Source organism: Suncus etruscus, chromosome 9 (assembly GCF_024139225.1).
Source record: "Suncus etruscus isolate mSunEtr1 chromosome 9, mSunEtr1.pri.cur, whole genome shotgun sequence".
Classification (NCBI taxonomy): Eukaryota; Metazoa; Chordata; class Mammalia; order Eulipotyphla; family Soricidae; genus Suncus; species Suncus etruscus.
In genome coordinates, this window is record NC_064856.1 from 85,199,335 (window position 1) to 85,219,638 (window position 20,304).

The 20,304-nt window shown below is 38.2% G+C and overlaps 1 non-coding gene across 1 annotated transcript; it reads left to right on the forward strand.

The window, feature by feature from the left end:
- Positions 1 to 1,581: 1,581 nt before the first annotated feature.
- LOC126019622 (U6 spliceosomal RNA) lies at positions 1,582 to 1,688 on the forward strand. The gene has a single exon (XR_007499255.1). It is a non-coding gene; the product is annotated as a U6 spliceosomal RNA (small nuclear RNA).
- Positions 1,689 to 20,304: the final 18,616 nt, after the last annotated feature.

Consider the following 20,304-nt stretch of genomic DNA (forward strand, 5'->3'; position numbering starts at 1 on the left):
CTATGTCATGTTTTGTTTTGTTTTGTTGTTTTTGAGTCACACCCCGTGGTAGTCAGGGGTTACTCCTGGCTCAGTGCTCACACCCCGTGGTAGTCAGGGGTCACTCCTGACAGTGCTTGGGGGACCGTATGGATGCTGGGGATCAAACCTGGATTGGCTATGTGCAAGGCAAATGCCCTATCAGCTGTGCTATAGCCCCAGCCCTGGGAACCATTTCTTATATGTAACTTTACACAGAATCTCAAATGTGACTCTGACAAAAATGAAAAATGCTTTCTAGGTGGTACAGGAAAAAAAAAGTAGGCAATAGTCTAGCTTTCTGGAGTGTTCATTTTATTTGCTCTACTTTGTATTCTTCCTAATCTGTGTAAACTTCCATTTGGAAACGAGGGAGAAAGCATCTGAAAAATATTCTCAGAATTGAACTGGTTTGGGGCTTGTACCAAAAATTACAGTCTTATTCTTAGATTATGCCTTGTATTTTCATTTGGGTGGCTGCATTCTGATCTGTTCTTTATAACACAAAGTAAAGAATCCTTTCCAATTCAGAGTAAGGAAAGGGGCTGATTCATGGAATAGACTGGAATAGACTTTTTTTTTTGGTTTTTGAGTCACATCTGGCAGTGCTCAGGGGTTACTCCTGGCTCTACACTCAGAAATCGCTCCTGGCAGGCTCGGGGAACCATCTGGGACGCCAGAATATAAACCACTGTCCTTCTGCATGCAAGGCAAACACCCTCACCTCCATGCTATCTCTCCAGCCCATGGAATAGACTTTTTCCCAGGATACTTCCAAGCTTCCCTTTGTTCTCAGCATAGTATTTACCCATAGTACATGAACAATACTCATGAATATTCATTGCAAAGTGTGACCAATTTTCTGCAGCATTTTTACTCATCTCATTTTATATTTGCAATTAGCTCCCTCTACAAAATTCTGTTTAAGTTAAATGCAATATCTTAACTTAAGAGCACCTCACCCTTTAGCTAATTCAATTATAATCTTTTGAGATGACCTATTTCCCAAGGGCATTACACTCTATAATTTACAGGGCTATGATATTCGTGTGAATAGCTTTACTGGGAAAAATTACCTCTTAAAATCATGAGGAAATGTGAATATAGAAGCCTCCTGCTAGGAAGTAGGGTGGTTGACTGAAAGTCTTCCTCTATGAACAATTTAAAAACCAAAGCACACTCTACTCAGAATGGTTTGACCAATCCCAGAGAAGATTCATAAACTGAAGAACTGGTAATTTTTAAATAATGAATCCAACTTGCAATCTTCCCAGAAATAACTCTATTAGTTGTGTTAATAGAGAATGCATTGTGATCAGGTTTGTCTGTGTGTGCCTGGGTGGTGCACACACACACACACACACACACACACACACACACACACACACACACACACACACACAACACATGACTTGGTGCTTCTGAGATACTTCTGGTACTTCTGAGATACTTCTGGTGGTGTTTGAAAACATGCAAATTTTTTTAAAAAAAATTCCACTAGTTATTGTTAGGTTAAATTCCAGAATTCTTGGAGAGCATTATTGTATTAAGATATTATCAATTGTGCTCGTTTCGACAGCACATACACTAAAATTGAAACGATACAGAGAAGATTAGCATGGCCCCTGCACAAGGATGACACACAAATTCGTGAAGCATTCCATATTTTTATTTTATTTTACTAAAGCTAAAAAAAGACATTATCAATCAATCACACAAAATTTATGAATTATCCTATTTATTTATTTTGAGTTAGTCATGAATACATTGAAAGAATGAAGTTCTATGCAGTAAATACATTAATTCTTCTTAATTAAACAACCCTGCCACCCAATACTTAACCAGTAGAATAGAGTTGTATGGGAGACACTTGAGAAACTCTAGTTATGGGAATGGAAGATACCTAAGGACAGTGAGGATCTACAGGAGATTTTCTAAGAGAAGAAGGAATTCCCATAGGTAGATATTGCCTGTGATCAACTTTTCTGTATTCCCTCTTTAGCCCCAGAATGACTTCTGTAAGAAAACCCTTTGAGTGTTTTTAAATGATTCTGTATCATTAACCTTATTACTAACCTTTGATCTAGTGATTGTCTCCAGTTTTCCTTCTGCCCTTGCACCTGCCACCCTAGGTATTTAAATAAGTTGCTAGCTCAGTTATTAGGTTCTTGTCACATGTTGGCGTTTTCAGTCTATACAGTTATATAGCAGAGATATATATATATAGCAGAGAAAGTCAATCTTGGTTTCAGTATGCATTCACGAGTAGGCCCTTGATAACTTTCTGCTACTCCAGAAGTCTGGGACACACTCAGTGAAGCAATCACAGATCATCATGCAAGGAGCTTTGTTAGCATTTTTGAGCTAAGTGTTTGCTCAAATCTTTTAGTCGTCTCTGTGTGTGGACACCTTTCTTATATAGTTCTTCAACCTTTTCACTCTAAGCTGATAAGTTAGTGAAGAGCCACTTCTATAGTGAATATAGGATGTTTGCCTTCAGATTACCACTGGTAAGAAAGGTAACATTAATAAAGGACTAAAGAGTCTGAGCAAAGCCTCTAGTGAGTTTATCTTTTATTTTTATTTATTTATATAAGAGGAGGTGAGGATTGGGCTACCCGGCAATGCTCAGGAGTTACTTTTGACTCTGTGCTCAGAAATTACTCCTGGAAGTTTCAGGGGGTCATATGGGATATCGAGGATAAAACCTGGGTTAGCCATATTCAAGGCTAATGCCCTACCTATTGTGCTATCACTCAGGCCCCACAGAGTTTCTCTTTTAAAAATAGACCAACAGGTGTCAAGAGATAGGTAAGGTACTTGCCTTGCATGTGGCAGATTCAGGTTCAATCTCAGGCAAACTATATAGTTCCCCCAGAGTACCTAAGCTCTCAGATCGAGGAGTAATCCCAAAAGCAAACAGGTAAATTTATTTTAAATAATAAAATAAACCAATAAATACACAGCTACATATCTAAAGCATGACTTTGAGCCTGACTGCTTGGGCTCACATGCTGACTCCAGCACTTACTTACCATGTGGATGTAGGAAGGTTACCAAATCTTTCTAAGCTTCCCACCACCAATGCCCCCCATATCCCTCCCCCTCCACCCCCTGCCTGTATTCGAGATAGGCTTTCTAGTTCTCTCACGCAATACAATTCTCATGATAGTTGTTAGTATAGTTATTTCTCTAGCTGTACTTAACACTCTTTGTGGTTAGCTTCATATTATGGGCAGGTCCTTCCAGCCCTCAGATCTATTGTCTCTGGGTATTATTACCATGTTATTTTTTATTTTTTTTTTGTTTTTGTTTTTTTGGGTCACACCTGGCAGTGCTCGGGGGTTACTCCTGGCTCTACACTCAGAAATCACTCCTGGCAGGCTCGGGGGACCATATGGGATGCCGGGGTTTGATCCACCTTCTTTCTGTATGCAAGGCAAACACCCTACCTCCATGCTATCTCTCCGGACCCTCTTTTATTTTTCTTAAATCACACACATAAGTGAGACTATTCTGTATCTCTTTCCCTCTAACTTATTTCACTCAGCATAATAACTATTATAACATGTTCAAAATTAATATGGAAAATGCTATTAAGTTTTTAAAAGCACAAGTCTCAAGTGTGGTGCTTAGTCAATGTTTTAAAATTTGAATAAACATGGTGAAAAATTAAAACCACTAAGTAATATTTCTAAATAGTGGTTCAGAATTAAAAACAAAAACAAAAAACCATGGGTCGAAGCATAAGCACAGTGGTGGGCTTTTGCCTTGCACACAGCCGACCTGGGGCGAATCCGAATTTGATTCCCAAAATACCATATAGTCCCCGGAGCCTGCCAGGAGGAATTTCTGAGCACAAAGCACAAAGTAACCCCTGAGTGCTTCTGGGTGCGACCTAAAAACAAAACAAAACAAAAAAAGAACTAAAAAAATTTTTTTTCTAAGCAAAGTATCTTTAACGTTGCAATTACATCTACTTTAGAATTTTGTTTTTGTTTTTGTTTTTGGGTCACACCCGGCAGTGCTCAGGGGTTACTCCTGGCTGTCTGCTCAGAAATAGCTCCTGGCAGGCATAGGGGACCATATGGGACACCGGGATTCGAACCAACCACCTTTGGTCCTGGATCAGCTGCTTGCAAGGCAAATGCCGCTGTGCTATCTCTCCGGGCCCCTACTTTAGAAAATTTAAATCTCATAGGAAACATTGAATAAATATGAATGTTACTGCTTTTTCTTGTGTTCATAAAAGACTCAGTCCCTGAGTTCTAGCCATAGCACAGAATACCCCTTCTAGTCGTGGTGGCCTCCAATACTAACTGGCTGAGCAGCTTTTGTGGCCCCAACACTAACAGGGTGAAGATCTCCAGTGGCTGTCCTAGCCATCCCCACTATAACTAGCAAGGCATCTATATAAATAATAATAACTAAAAAAAAAGAAGAAGAAATCCAATGTAACAGTTAATTGTATTTCAGTTTCTAAAACTATCATCTGGAACTGTTACAAGTTCTTCCTAGCTTGCTAGATTATGAGGTAAGTGATGCCTGGAAAAAATAAATACTATGAAGATCTGAAATATTGGCTAAATTGGGAAAGAAATAACAGTGATGGCAGTGTTTGTGGAGAGAATAGTATTTTGTATCCAATACTATTATGTATTGGCAAAGCATTTGCTTATGGTTGTGGTCCAGGTTTTTGTTGGATGGGTGAGTTAGATTTTCCAGCATGGCCTTTGAAGAACTTCCTATTATTAAGAATATTGTTTGGGGACAGAGGTATAGGGTAAGAGGTTTACCTTGCATAGGTCTGACCCCGGGTGGATCTTTAGAACCTCATATGATCCCCCTAACATCATGAGGAGTGACCCCTAAACATAGAGCAAGTAGGCAAGCTCTGAGCATTACAGTTATAGCCCAACATCCCTAACCTTCTTCAAAAGGGCATTTCTATGTAATGATCTAAATGGAGTTGTCTTTGACACCCCTGAAGGGAGAAGGAAAGAAATTAAGTGGAGGAGGAGACACATAAAAATGAAAAGATGGGTTTCAGGGGCCAAGTGGTCTGAGGTATATTGATGGAGTTAAAAAAAGGACCAAAAACAGGCCAGAGCTATAGCACATCGGTAGGGTGTTTGCCTTGCATGTGGCTGACTGACAGCAGTTTGATCCCCTGGCATCCCATATGGTCCCCCAAGCCAAGAGTGATTTATGAGAGCATAGCCAGGAGTAACCCCTGAGCATCACTGGATATAGCCCCAAAATCAAAAACCAAAAGAAAAAAGGAAAAAAAAAGGACAGAACTAGGGCTGGAGTGGTAGCACAGCAGTAGGGAATTTGCCTTGCATGCAGCTGATCTAGGATGGACACTAGTTCGATCCCTAGCATCCCATATGGTCCCCCAAACCAGGAGCAATTTCTGATTACAGAGCCAGGAATAATCCCTGAGAGCCATCAGGTGTGCCCCCCACCCCCCAAAAAAGAAAACAAAATAAACTTTAAAAAAAGGACAGAACTAAATATCCAAGTCCAAATTTTAACAATCTAAACTTAAAATGGGCCAATTATACTGGCAGTCTGGGGACCAGGATGGTGGTATGGGATGTGTTCTGGAAACACTGGTGTAGTGAGGTCAACATTGGTGGTGGGATTGGCCCTGATTCATTGTATGTGTGAAACCCAACTCTGAAACCCAACTATTGAAACTACAATAAAATAAAATGAAAAATTAAAAAAAGAACATTTCTAGGCTAGTAGAGAGTATAGTGAGTAGGATTCAGTACTCACTAGGTTCAATCCTTTACTTCATACAGTCCACTGAGCACTACCAAGAGTGAGTACTGGGCACAAAGCTAGGAATAAGTCCTGGGCACTTTTGGCCCTGTGTAAAGCATTAATTTAAAATATTTGTTATTGGGGCCGGAGAGATAGCATGGAGGTAAGGCATTTGCCTTTCATGCAGGAGGTCATCGGTTCGAATCCCGGCGTCCCATATGGTCCACCGTGCCTGCCAGGAACAATTTCTGAGCCTGTAGCCAGGAATAATCCCTGAGCACTGCCGGGTGTGACCCAAAAACCACAATAAAAAAAATAATAAAAATAAAAATAAAATATTTGTTATTAATGTTGGTGTGTGACATTATTAAAGTTTTGAGCATACAAATTTAGAATTCAGCATCTGTAAATACTTTCCCTTAACCATCATCAAAAGTTTTTTTTATTGATCACATGAATAATTGACCTCTTAACCCATTTTTACCCAAGTCTCAATCTCTTTCTGCTCTGGTAACCATCAATATCTTTTGAGTCTGAGTGTATTTTCATTTGTTTAGCTTGGTTTTTTTGTTTGTTTTACAGGTGAATGAAAAGGTCTGGCATTTCTTTGACTTTTTTCACTTAGCACCCTCATGTTATACCACATCCTAGGGGGCAAGAGCAGAGTTCTTTGTTATTAAAAGCTTCTATCATGGAGTTTGGGGTTTTTATGTCAGTAGTTGGCAGGCTCTTAGGGGTCAGTGCAAAAGACAGGTGACCAGCTCATGAGTAAGCCACTGGGCAAGGAAAACCAGCACCTTCAGCAGCATTATGCAGGACAGTAGGCAGGCTGTGAGAGGAAGTGGACAGTTCATGCCCTTTTCTACCTGATGGGTCCTTAGAAGTTTGACTGCCTGAATAGAAAAATAGTAAAGCATCTTGCATGCAGAATAAAAAGAAAAGAAAGAAAAAATATCACTACTTTAATAAAACCTACTCATCACAGTTTCTGTTGAAGCAGAAGGGCCTATTTCTCCCTTAGTTGAAAATATTTGGGTTAGTTGTGGGGGTGTAGGAAGGCTCAATATGGTAAGTACATGGGGGAAGAAAAGTTGTCCTGTCCAAAATCAGGTATAGGTTTTTGCATATACAGTAAAATATATTGTGATTCTTGTTTTAAGGGGAAGTTCCAAACAGAAGAAACTACCTTGGGTTAATTTCAGTTAAAAAAATAAATGAGAAGTCTATGGAGTAGCTTGCAGAATCAAATCTAGATTTCAAGACTTTATGCAGTATTTTTGTAGGATAGGAAATTGGGTGACCCAAGAAGGAGAAGCTAAAGAACATTTTATAAGCTGTGGGTCTTTGGATTCCATCACTCAGGATGTCTGGTTTCTAGAAAGACTTAATTGACCCAAGTTGAGGATGTGCCAACCACTTGCCTGGCAGACATTGAGATTCCCCTGCTTAAGGTTTTTGGAAGGCAGATCAGTGTGCTAGGTAGGTCTCTGGAGAGACGTTCACCGCAGTCTCTGCTTACTATCACCAGCCTTGTTATTATAATTAGTTCCCCAGTACTGCTGGATCAGTCACTTAATGCTCTAGTTTACAGTATCCTGGAGAAACCATGCATGAAACATATTACGGCTTTTCCCACAAGAAATAAAAAGAGCTCTGCTTTTTGTTTCTGGCCCTAGAGAAATGTTTGGATTTTTCCAGTGAGCTGAGCTGGCTCCACTTGACTTTGCTTGGCATTAGCTTCATCCTTAGGATTCTGTAAGTTTGGATCCTAAGATTCTTGGTTACCCAGCCTAGCTCTTGCTTAGATAGCAAACTAAAAATAAGTGTTCCCAGGACCATTTCTGGGGCAATGGTGGTTGGGCCACTTTACCACAGAGACACTTGTTAATTGTGAGTTTGTAAAAGGGAAACACTTAAGTACTACTTTATCAGCCAAAAGAAGCTACAACAACAAAAACACAATACCTATCCCACCCACATTTTCTGTCTAGAATATCAACTTACAGGGGAAAGTTTGAGCTGCTACATAGGAAAGGCACGGAGGTTTTACTTTATTTATACATTTTCAGGGGGAAGGAAGAAAAATGTAAGCCTACAGCAGTAATCTTTTAGAAGTTTCCAGGAAAAATGAGAAATAAAGGTTGTATTTGAAAAACTGCTAGATGATTTGAAGAACTAAGAATAGCTGGAAATGAATAAAATGCATATTGACAGTTTGGTGTCTTCCCAATCTTTGCTCTTAGATTAGGAGTAAGAGTTTGGGTCCCCCATCCCCTCAGCTCCTTTCTGTTCTTGCCTAGCTAGGAATAGTGCTAAAATAAAGTTAAAAAAGTAAATATAGGGGTTGGAGAGATAGCACAGCAGCGTTTGCCTTGCAAGCAGTTGTCCCAGGACCAAAGGTGGTTGTTTCAAATCCCGGAGTCCCATATGATCCCCCGTGACTGCCAGGAGCTATTTTTGAGCAGATAGCCAGGAGTAACCCCTGAGCACTGCTGGGTGTGGCCCAAAAACAAACAAACAAACAAACAAAAAAAAAGTAAATATAAAATAAAGGTAAATGAAACTAGGAAATAGGGGAATCTAGATAATGAAACAATGAACTAGAAGAGATTTAAGAATTATGGCAAGGGTCTAAGAAACTTTGGTGGTGCAGTAACTTTGTACATAACAATCATAAATTTTAACATTATCGTAAACATGTTACATAAGCTGTAATAAAACTAGAAAATAAAAATAAAATAAATGAAGCCAAGGTTTTATTATAAGGCTTTCTCTCTGTTAGAATTTTTAAGCATTATTTTAAAATATTCCATTAAACGGTTGTTACATAACTCACTGAAGTATTGGACATGAAATGTTGCAAGTAAGTCTGATGTGGCTATTTTTGTGCATAGAATAATGGGGTTTTGAGAAGTTTAATTAATTAATTAAGCACCATGATTACAAAGTTGTTCATACTACAGTATTTTTTCCCAGATAAAGAATAGTGTTTTATTTGTCACAGATGGGTCTTGAATCTGATAAGGCATTGGCATTCATCTCTATTAGAGACAATTCTTAATTGTTCCAAGTCTAAAATATACTTAAATGTTTATTCCTACCCAAATTGTTTTCATTTTATCTTATTTACATGTTTCTGGAAGTTGTTTCCTAGATTATTATCAAAGATAGGAAAAGTTAAAATCAAAACTTTGTTTTGTTGCTATCTTAGAAAATGCTGATAGAGACTATAAAAACCAGACAGCACGTTATTTAGGGAAATCAATCAGACAGGTCTAGACACTGCTTTTTAAATTTTACTGTTCTTACCACTTTTTTCAAATAAATTTTAAGTTGCATTATAATTGAGTCCATTAAAATATATAGTAATTGTGTGGCAATAATGCAGATAACATTTTTTGAGGCAGAGATGATTTATAATCCACATTCTATAAAAACTCTTTATCCTTTTTAGATAATATATTAATATTTTAGATAATATTAATATTATTCCTCTTTCTTACTCCATTTGTCTAATCACTTAAGTAACATTTCAAGTGTCTACTAGAACAGCCATACCATTAATAGAATGTTTATTGTATTCCAGTAGCTAAGAGGGAGAGTGGATGCTTGGATATTGTTGTTTTCTCTTTTATGTTGTTGTTTTCTATTTTATTTTGTTACCTTGTTCTTTCTTTTTCTTTTTTCTTCTGAATTGATATTTATAACACCTAGATGGACACTTACCAGTTTTGTTTTTCTTTTCCTTTTTATCTCCAACAGAACCACATAACTAGAATCATCTTATTCAGACTCAAAAATTGAGGGGGAAATGGATGTTACCAAGACCAGACAGTCATATAAACATTTAGTTTTAATAAAAAATGATCAGACTTGAACACCAAACCCAAAGTCAACGAGAACAGAATCGATACCCAATCTACAACAAGCTGTACAAGTGGGGACCAGTTATACTAGAATTCTGGGGGGTAAAGGAGGAAGATATGGGATGAGTGCTGGGAACAGGGGTGGAGAGAGGACAACACTGGTGGTGGGATTGCCCCTCATTTATTGTCACTATGTACCTTAAATATCACTGTGAAAGATTTGTAATTCACTTTGGCCTTAATAAAAATTAAAACAAAAAAGAAATAAAAGAGGACACAAGAAAAAAAATAAAGGAAGAATGTCTACTACAGATTTAATGGGTCTTTATGAGAAGGTGATAATTATATGAAGAGTATGGGAAAGAGGATTCTGGCATGGATAAAGGGGTCAAAGTATGGAAGAATATGTACAATTCCACCATAGCTGGGAACTTGTGAGAGCAGGAAGTACCACATCATCCAATTGGGTGGTTTATTTGATTTGGGGGGGGGGGGTTGGGCCACACCCGTTTGATGCTCAGGGGTACTCCTGGCTAAACACTCAGAAATCGCCCCTGGCTTGGGGGGACCATATGGGACACCGGGGGATAGAAACGCAGTCCTTCCTTGGCTAGCGCTTGCAAGGCAGACACCTTACCTCTAGCACCACCTCTCTGGCCCCTGGGTGGTTTATTTGAAGATTAACAAACAATAGACAAACCAAAAAAATAAATAAATAAAAGGAAGATCATACCCAACTTCTATAAGAGATAGATTTTTCGGAATAAAGTACAACATGAACAAGGAGTGTTTGTTGATAATGTTGGTGGAAATGGAGAGAGTAGATAGTCTTTGGAAGCATATTTTTTGGCAGTTCTCAGGGGCTACTGGCTCTACTCTCAGAAATCGCTCCTGGCAGGCTCAGGGGACCATATGGGATGCCCGGATTCGAACTACCATCCTTCTGCATGCAAGGCAAACGCCTTTCCTCCATGCCATCTCTTGGCCCCTGGAAGCATTTTTGTAGATAGCATTGATGGAATTTGTTGGAAAACTGAATAAAAAGAACAGGTTCAGGGGCCAGAGAGATAGCATGGAGGTAAGGCGTTCACCTTTCATGCAGAAGGACGGTCCCCTGTGCCTGCCAGGGACAATTTCTGAGCCTAGAACCAGGAGTAACCCTTGAGCATTGCCAGGTGTGACCCAAAAACCAAAATAAAAAAAGAGCAAGTTTAGGTCCTAGATTTTTAAATTGTGAGTAGCAATATTTTATTAATTATAAAATATAACACAGACTGGGGTGGGAGAGATAGCACAGTGGTAGGGCATTTGCCTTGCATGTGACCAAACATGGAGAGACACAGTTTAATTCCCAGAATCCATATGGGCCCCCAGCCTGCCAGGAGCGATTTTTGAGTGCAGAGCCAGAATTAATCCCTGATATCATGGGGTGGGGTGTGGCCCAACAACTAATCAATCAATAAATAAATAAAGTTTAAAAAATATAACACAAGCAATTATCATTGCCTAAAACAAGTGATGCAAAACCTTATGGTGTTCAGGGCTTACTCATGACTTACATGGCTTACTCATGTTAAGGGATTCTGGCAGTATTCAGGAAACCATATGCGAGCTGGAGATCAAACTAGGCAGCATGCAAAACAAGCACTTTATAGAAATATATTTTTATAAGTATATATACTATATAAATATATATCTGTACTATCTGGACCTTTAAGTTAATTTTTAAGGGACAAAAGTTGCTATGAGAAAAAAATAGATCATTAGTACAAAGGAGGTACTAGTAACCTGAGAAGATGGTGGGCATTTTCCCAAATTTATCTTACTCTCAGATTAGGATTTGGGACTTGCCAAAGACCCAAGTAGAAGAAGTAGAAGTAGACAAAAAGTGTAAAAAGTAAAAATTAGTGTATTTGTATGGAGAAAAAGGTACTCATATAATACCTTTCTGACATTGGTGATTTGATGAAGTCGTGAGACAGACTGATCTGTTCTTTGTAAATCCTCATACAACAGCACTATACAGTGTTAGCTTTCCGTGTCTGTGTGATGTCATCAGGAGTAAGCTCTCCATTGTTCATTCTTTTCTTCTCATTTGTGATTGATTAGTTTAACAATAACCACAAGTTTTATAGAAAAATATTTCAATATTATGGAAAAGGAGATTCAAGGGTTGAGAATGACTCCTAGCTTAACATTTAAAAAATGCTTTATAGAAACATATTTTTTTTGTTTTTTTGGGGGGGGCCACACCCAGTGATGCTCAGGGATTACTCCTAGCTATGAGCTCGAAAATCACTCTGTACTGGGGGACCACATGGGGTGCTGGGGCTCAAACCCAGGTTCGTCTTGGGTCAGTCGCGTGCAAGACAAACACCCTATCACTGTGCTATCACTCCAGCCCTGAGACATATTTTAATATCAGAAACTGTAAGAGACAATTACTCTAGTGCCTGCTCACTCATAATATTCTATGATGTAAAAATATGGGGGAGTAATTGGTTCCTGGGATGGAAAATGAAAGGTTATATTTTTACCTTGCCATTTGCCAAAATAGACATCTGACTAAGAATAAAATATACAAAATTAAAAACTTTAATTCTTTAGTCATTTTTTGGGTGTGTGTAGTAAAATAACAACCAAGAGTTATTTTCAGTTGGACCTAAAAGTACCATATTTAAGTTGTGTGATTTGGGGCTGGAAAGATAGCATGGAGGTAAGGCATTTGCCTTTTAAACAGAAGAACGGTGGTTCGAATCCTGGATCCCATATAGTTCCCTGAGCCTGCCAGGAGTGATTTCTGAGCATACAGCTAGAAGTAACCCCTGAGTGCTGCCGGGTGTGGCCCAAAAATAAACAAACAAACAAACAAAAAAATAAGTTGTGTGACTTGAACCAAATTACTTAGCTCTGTGACAGTGGATGGTTCGATTTCTTGAAATTGAAAGTAATCATAGGTTGACACTGCTGTTGATTAACACAGGAACAGTTTCTAATAGAGCCTCTAGTCCTTAGTAATTTCACATCCTAAAGATTAGATGCAGTTGCTTAAAATAAACTGCACAAGATGGAGCTCTCCTGCACACAAAATCCTTCCTTATGGGTACCTTTTGCATCCCTTAAGCTGGGCGACAGCGATATGGGCAAAGAGCACAAAGATTTCCCTCTTACTAGCAAAAGTTTCACTTTGAAGTAGTTTCATCTGAAGACTTCTTCTGAAGACTGTTTTCTTACTGAAATACAGATGGCCTTAAAAAGAACAATCGTTTAAAGCATATATTGCTCAACACTAGAGAGTCATCATTATGTAGCAGTTTGGGTCATGATTCTGTAGTGAGACTGTCTAGGTTTGACTCTTATCTCTTATCACACAATTTATCAGTGTGTGATCCTGGGGAAGTTTTCTGATGTCACTATATTTCCTCATTTGTAAAATTGGGACATTAATGATTCCTAACTCATAGGATTGTTAGGTGTTTTAACAAAACTAATATGTATATCATATACAGTATATCTATTATGGAACATATGTATATACAACCATACCATATAATTTGCTTATCTAGACACACACACACACACACACACATATATATATATAAATGGGGAATATATTCAGATACATAGAATTCATTATATTACTTATAAAATACAAATGTTAATGGACTAGGAGACATGATTTTTGCGATGAGAGAAAGGCAAGGTCAGGAATGAGAGAAAATGAGGAAGAGAAGCTTTGTCTCTGAAGGAAGCAAAAACAAGACAAAATTTCATAGGCAGTGCTTAGATTAACAAATGATAGATGTCTCTGTTAAATTCCTTAAAAAAGGAAATTCTAGGATAGTTCTAGTCCCAAACATTGCAGCTATTTTCCTAATAGAAGCTAATCTCCTCATGGCAGAATATGAGCTTAGGTTGAGTTCATATGCTGAAAAACGCATTTCTGCTGTCATCACTTCCATCACAGAATTTCTTTGCCTAGAGAGCAGAAAGGAGAAACCAGATTTGCCCTTCGTACCTGACATGATGTAAATGTGTTATTTCCTACAACTTAGTAAAAGTTGAAATGAGATCTGGCCACAAAGTACTTCAGAACCTCAAATAATTCTTCATTTATTTCTGACATTATTTAAAACTGACTGGGAAGTCGAAGAAAGATATAAACTTCCTTTTGTACCATCCTTTCTTCGATAAAACTCATTGCATTCTTTTCTATCTAGAAGGCAATTGGCTTTTATTATTAATGTCCATCTGTGTCAAACTCTAGAGTCTAGGGGTTGAATATCAGTCAGTAGATGATAAGCCTTTTAAATAATGGACTCTAGGCCTGGCCTGAGTGCCACCTCGGGTGGCCTGCTGTGGGTTCCAGATGGACTCTATTAGGGGTCTCCAGGCTTCCCCCCCTACCCTACTCTAGGGAGGAGGAGCAGAGGGAGTGGACGGGCAGATAGCTGGCTTCCGGTGCCTTGATCCTGGAGGCCAGCTCTTCCCAGGTATGGGGTTAGGGGACACCCCAGGCCGGATGATATTCTCCCTAGCTTGGGGGGTGGTAGGAGGCTTGGCAGGCCTCCAGCCATTCCCCCTTTCCCCCCCTCTACTCCAGGCCTTCCCTGGTTGCCTGCCCAGGTGAACTCTATCGTGGTCCTCAGGCTTTCCCCCTTTCTCTCCCGACATTAAGGGGAGGATACATGGGATGGATGGTGGGCCAATGCAGCACTGGTGTATGTCGGGACATTATGTCGTGTCATTCACTGGTATTTTTTTTTCTTCTCATTCATCTCCATTTAAAAAACTGTGCGGGGGCTAGTGCCCCCGTGCGTACCTTATATATTTAAAATATAAATGGGAGGATTGACTCTCACTTTGGGAAGAGACCAGTTCGGGTGGGGGTACCATATATTTTCAAAATAAAAATGAGAGGATGGACTCTCAGGCTGGGAAGGGGCCAGTACTCTTTATCTACTTGTTTACTCTCAGCGGCCTCTTGGCCTCTTCCTTCTTTTATTGTGTAACTGTGGTTGCTATCATACCAGGTTCCCATGAACGGTGACAATTGAGTCCACTGTCTTAAGTTAGATTGTTTATTTTCCCCACTTTTTATTTTTTCTCCTCTTTGTGAACTGTTTAATAAGGTATTTTGGTGAAAGAGTCCCTCTCTATCTTTCCTTCCCTTTGTTATTTGTTAAATAAGGAAGTTTGTAAAAGTGTCCCTCCATTTAACGTTTATATAAGAACCAAGTCAATTGGATTGTTGGACTTGTTCTAGCATCCCCATAGGCACCAATCTTGCTGTGAACTGTTCAATAAGGAATTTTGGTGAAAGATTCCCTCAGTTTAATGCTTATGTTTGAACCAGGTCATGGGATTGTTGGACTTGTTCTGTTGGCCCCCTTATGTGCTGATAACGTCAGGTGGCATTATTCCTTGTTTGCATGGGCACATTAAAATGGAAAATACTATACATACAAATAAGTTCTTATCTATTAGAGATAGGAACACACAAATCTTGGGATTCAATGGAACCTTACAAACCCTGAACATTGACATGATGACCTGGCACAGGCCTCAGAGATTTGGGCATTTTCCAGTCACCCTTGAACCAGGGAAGCCATCTATGAAACATCCAACGTTGTTTATGACATCACCTGGAAGCAATCCTCTACCAGGGAAGACCCTACTGCTGCTCTAACATTGATTTACTCAAAAGAGTCTTCCCTTAGCACTGCATACTGGACAGGGCTTTCTGCATTGCCCCTTAATTGCAAGTTGAAATTAGACACCGCTCTGCACCATCCTGACTTCAATGTAGAATATACAGATTCCAGGACCTTCAATACAGAACGTGACATCAACAACAAAGACTGTGAAAAATATAACTGTATGGGCACTACAGACAATGACCGGGATTGGACAAACTAGTTTGCCTGCAGCCTAGAAATGGTCTTATGTCAGGAAACTTCAGGGGTAGGGTCTCCTTGTACTTAGGCCAAAGTTTTTCCTTTCCATGACCCCCATACTTTGGTGGGCCCATGCAAACGATAATTGCCACACTAACATTGTTTTTACAGAGCTCCTTTGACTCAAAATCTTTAAGAAACCACTAGTAAAAATATCTGGAACTGCAAAAAAAAAAAAAAAAAAAGGTTTACATTAGTGTTAACATATATGCTTTTAGTTACACCAGCATTCTGGGGGATAAAGGAGGGAGATAAGGGATATATGTTTGGGAACAGGGATGAAGGGAGGACAACACTGCTGGTGGAAAGGCCCTCATTTATTGTCACTGTGTACCTTAAATATCACTGTAATATTTGTAATTCACTTTGGCCACAATAAAAAAAGAAAAAAATAATAGTGATAAAAATGAAAAAAGATGAAACTATAAAAAATAAAATAAAAAAAAAGATAATTTGTTAAAAAAAGGGGGGGGTGATGGCACAGTAGTAGGGCATTTGCCTTGCACTCAGCTTACCCAGGACAGACTTCAGTTCAATCCCCTGGCATCCCATATGGTCTCCCAAGCCAGGAGCGAATTCTGAGCACATAGCCAGGAATAACTCCTGAGCATCACCGGGTGTGGCCCAAAATTTAAAAAAAAAGCATAATTTGTTAACAAATGCCAAACAAATTTGACTCTAGCTTTTAGAATCTGAAGAATATATCTTCAATTTCTCCAAATGTGATGACGTTGTAGAGTAACTTTATCTTCCAACCTCGTTGGTGAAAATGGCAAATCGCATGCCATGATGGCAGCATCTTAAAGATATAAAATGCCTCTACCATACAAGTCAAAAATTGCATTACTGGCCATTTACCCTAATGAAGTGAAAACTTAATGTTCACTCAAATTCCTATACTCAAACATTTGTAATATTTGTCTGGAAAATAAGCCTAGACTGGAAATCTTCAAAAATGTCACCAAGGCACTCTTCAATGAAAGATTGGCTACACAGTAGTCTAGTCACATCCTAGAATAATACTCAGCAGAGAAAAAGAATTAGTTGTTTATATAAGCAAAAACTCAAATGCCTTGAGAGTTATGCTGAATAAAAAAAAGTCAATACCAAAAGATATTATATAAGTTTTTTATCTAAAGTTCTTGAGTTAACAAAATTATTAGGAATGGAAAACCATTTGGAAAGTTTCAGGTCAAGGAAAGAATGAGCAACAGATATTTTAAAATAATGTGAGGAGTTCTTATGGGGTTAGAGAAATACTACATCAAGTATGGCTTTTGCTTTGAATATGGCTGACTCAGTTAAACATCCAGCAAATCATATTTTTTCCTGAGTCCAGGAGTGATAAAGTAATTCCTAAAACCAGAACTGGGAATATGAGTATAGCCAGGTATAGTCCAAAAAAATAATAAAGTTTTTGTTTCTTGGCTTAATAGTTATCAGTATCTTAATTTGATGTTAAACCATAGTTTTTACAATATAGTTTTTTTTGGTGGGGACACATCCAACAGTACTTAGTCTTCACTTAGAAACCACTCCTACAAGGCTCAAGGACCATATGGACCTTATGGGATGCTGACGATAAAACCCAAGTTGGCCCTGTACAGGTGAACACCCTATTAAATCAACTATAACTCCAGCCCTGATGCAGTGTAGCTTTTAAGGAAACTGGATAAAGATAAAAGGGATCACTTACATCCATTTCTTGCATCATCATTTTTGACATTGTATGAGAATCTACATTTAATTTTAAGTTTGTTTAAAAAAAGTGAAAGGCAACTGACCCCAAACTCATCTTGATTTACAACAGAACTTAATTTTTTTTATCAATTTCTCATATTTCCTGCACTAAATTTGTAATTGTAGAAAATTGTGATCATATGAGGAGTCAGACAAATTAATATATTTCTTGCAACATAGATCATCAGTTTACTTTCTGTTAATTCTTTTTCTCATGCATTCTATATTTATAATGTCCCATCTATGTGCCAAAGAACATAGGAGTTAAGTGCATAGAAACAGGTGACTAGTTTTGTCTGTACTTGCTAAAGACAGTTGACTTAGAATTCCTGCACAACCAGATAATTTCAGAGAAAAATTAAGTATTATGAATGGAATAAAACAGAACAATGTAGAAAGTATTAGTAGAAAAGGAAATGTTTGTTTGTTTGTTTTTTGTTTTGCTTTTGGACCACACCCAGCTGCTCTCAGGGGTTACTCCTGACTCTGTGTTCAGAAATCACCCCTGCCAGGCTCGGGAGACCATATGGGATTTGCCAGGAATCGAACCGAGGTTGACAGCATGCAAGGCAAACCCACTACCACTATACTATTGCTCTGGTCCCCAGAACCTGGTTAGCTAGAGAATCAGGGAGAAATTTTTTAGTGAGTGTTTTGTGTCTGAAAAGAGAATGATGAAAGGACATCCATTGCTGAAGAGAGAGCATGGATGTTTTCCCTTTTAAAAGATTACTCTTACTAAGTCAGAGGGAGAAGGACAAATACCATATTGTCTCATTTATCTGTAGCATATATAAAGACAGAAAAGAAGAACTAGAAACAGAGACTACTATATCATACAAAACTATTGACCTTAGATTAAAAAAATTCAGATTACCAAATAGTGTGTGTGGGAGGGGTGAGAATAGAGGGGAATTGAAGGGGTGACTTGTTGGTGACATAGGAATAGTGGTCTTGTACTATTTGGTAGGAGGGAGCATTAAGTTTCCATAGAAATACCATAAATGTTAATACTATTATAACATAAAATATAAATAAATACTAAATAAATTAAAAATAAACAGAAACTTGGGCCGGAGAGATAGCATGGAGGTAAGGCATTTGCCTTGCATGCAGAAGGCTGGTGGTTCAAATCTGGCATACCATATGGTCCCCCTGAGCCTACCAGGAGCTTTCTGAGTATAGGAGTATAGATTTCTGAGCATAGAGCCAGGAGTAACCCCCTGAGCACTGCCAGTTGTGACCCCAAACCCAAAAATAAATAAATAAATAAGTAAATAAATAAATAATAATAATACAATAAACTTAATTTTGTATGCCTAATAGATATCATCATTGAGCCAAAAAACGTTTTCTCCTCAATTCTGCCTGTGCTCTATCAGTTCTCAATTATGTTTCCAAATTTGAATGTAAATGAAATATCTCACACAAGGTAACATCTTGCATGTCCACAAGAGTTCAGGTTCTGCATATTCAGAGTCTAGAATTAGTAATATAGGTCTGAATCTTAAGCCAGGTAAAAATAAGGTAACAATAAGGGAGTTGAAAAAAGTCTTTATTCTCCCTCTCCAATGGATTACTCAAAGGTACAATTTCTCTTTTTTCTTTCCCCTTGTATTTAAACACCATAGTTATAATATCTTTAAGAAGCTCTTCCTGAGAATTCAAAATGCCAAGAAAATGCAAGTTTGGAGTGATTACTGGGTCTCTTTGGTACTCTCTGTGAGATGATAATGAGAAGGTAATACAACTCATTACATTATATCACACCATCTTTTGCTCTCTTTCCCTTTTCTCCAATATCCAACACTTTAGACTACACCCACAATTAGACAGTATCTTAATCTTTGCCTCGGGCTCTGCTTTATAAAGAGCCCAATTAAAGTAATAACCAAATGGAAATGTCATGTAAGAAGTTAAAACTCTACTCAATAAAGAAATCGGGTTAGAACTGCTAACATGGTAATATAAAATAATATTTACTATATAGGGTAGTAATTTTCATGCAGTCTCAGGCTATTTAGAGAAAGTATGGGCCAAAGAGAACAATCTGGAACACTACAATGGCTATTGTTCAGGTAAAGATGGATACATTCAGCAGAAAGAAATTGAGAGAGAACAGTTAGTGAGGTAGAAGAAAATTTGAGGGTATATGGTAATATTGGCCAAAGAGAGAGCTCATGTCACAACAAAGAAATAATGAAGTGAATCAATATTAGTGAAGAGATCTAGGATAGGAAGAGATGCAACCCTATGGTGGGTAAAATGGAAATCATGGGTAATATTGAAGACAGCAATGACAGGAAGGAAACAGAATTGAAATAGGTCAAAGAGCAAGAGAGAAGAAGAAGTGAAAATAGCTGACAAGTCTTTGAATAAACTTAAATGGAAATGGAGTGGAAATAAGTTGGAAGATAGCAGAGATATCTATTTACTGGTTGCTATAATCGGAACATGGGTGTGGGAAAATCCTAGTGTCTGGCAGTAAAAAGACTAATATTGTAAATCTTTCCTGCTAGCATCCAACTAGGGAGACCCAAAGTGTTTCCACTTTGAACATTTATTTGCTCACTTAATGCAAATACCTTTCAGACCCTTCCCAGCTTAGAAAAGTTATATTCTATGGAGACCTTGAAGGAATAGCTAAGTGGGAAAAGTGGGTCCTTGAGAGGATAAAGTACATAAAGGGCAGGAAAAAAAAAAAACAGTCCTTCGAATGTATACAAAGTACTTAGCACAGTGCCTGGCATAATTGTGTGATCATATTATCCTTTAATTATTATTTGAAATAATATGGCATTAGTAAGAGAAACCCTCAGATTAGTGGAGACACAGATCTACTGTACACACAGAAAGGTGCTGGAGAAAAAATAGAGAAAAAGAAATAGAGATGAACCAGTGAGAGCTTCAAGACAATTTGCGGGATGAAGAATAGTTGTGAAATCTTTATG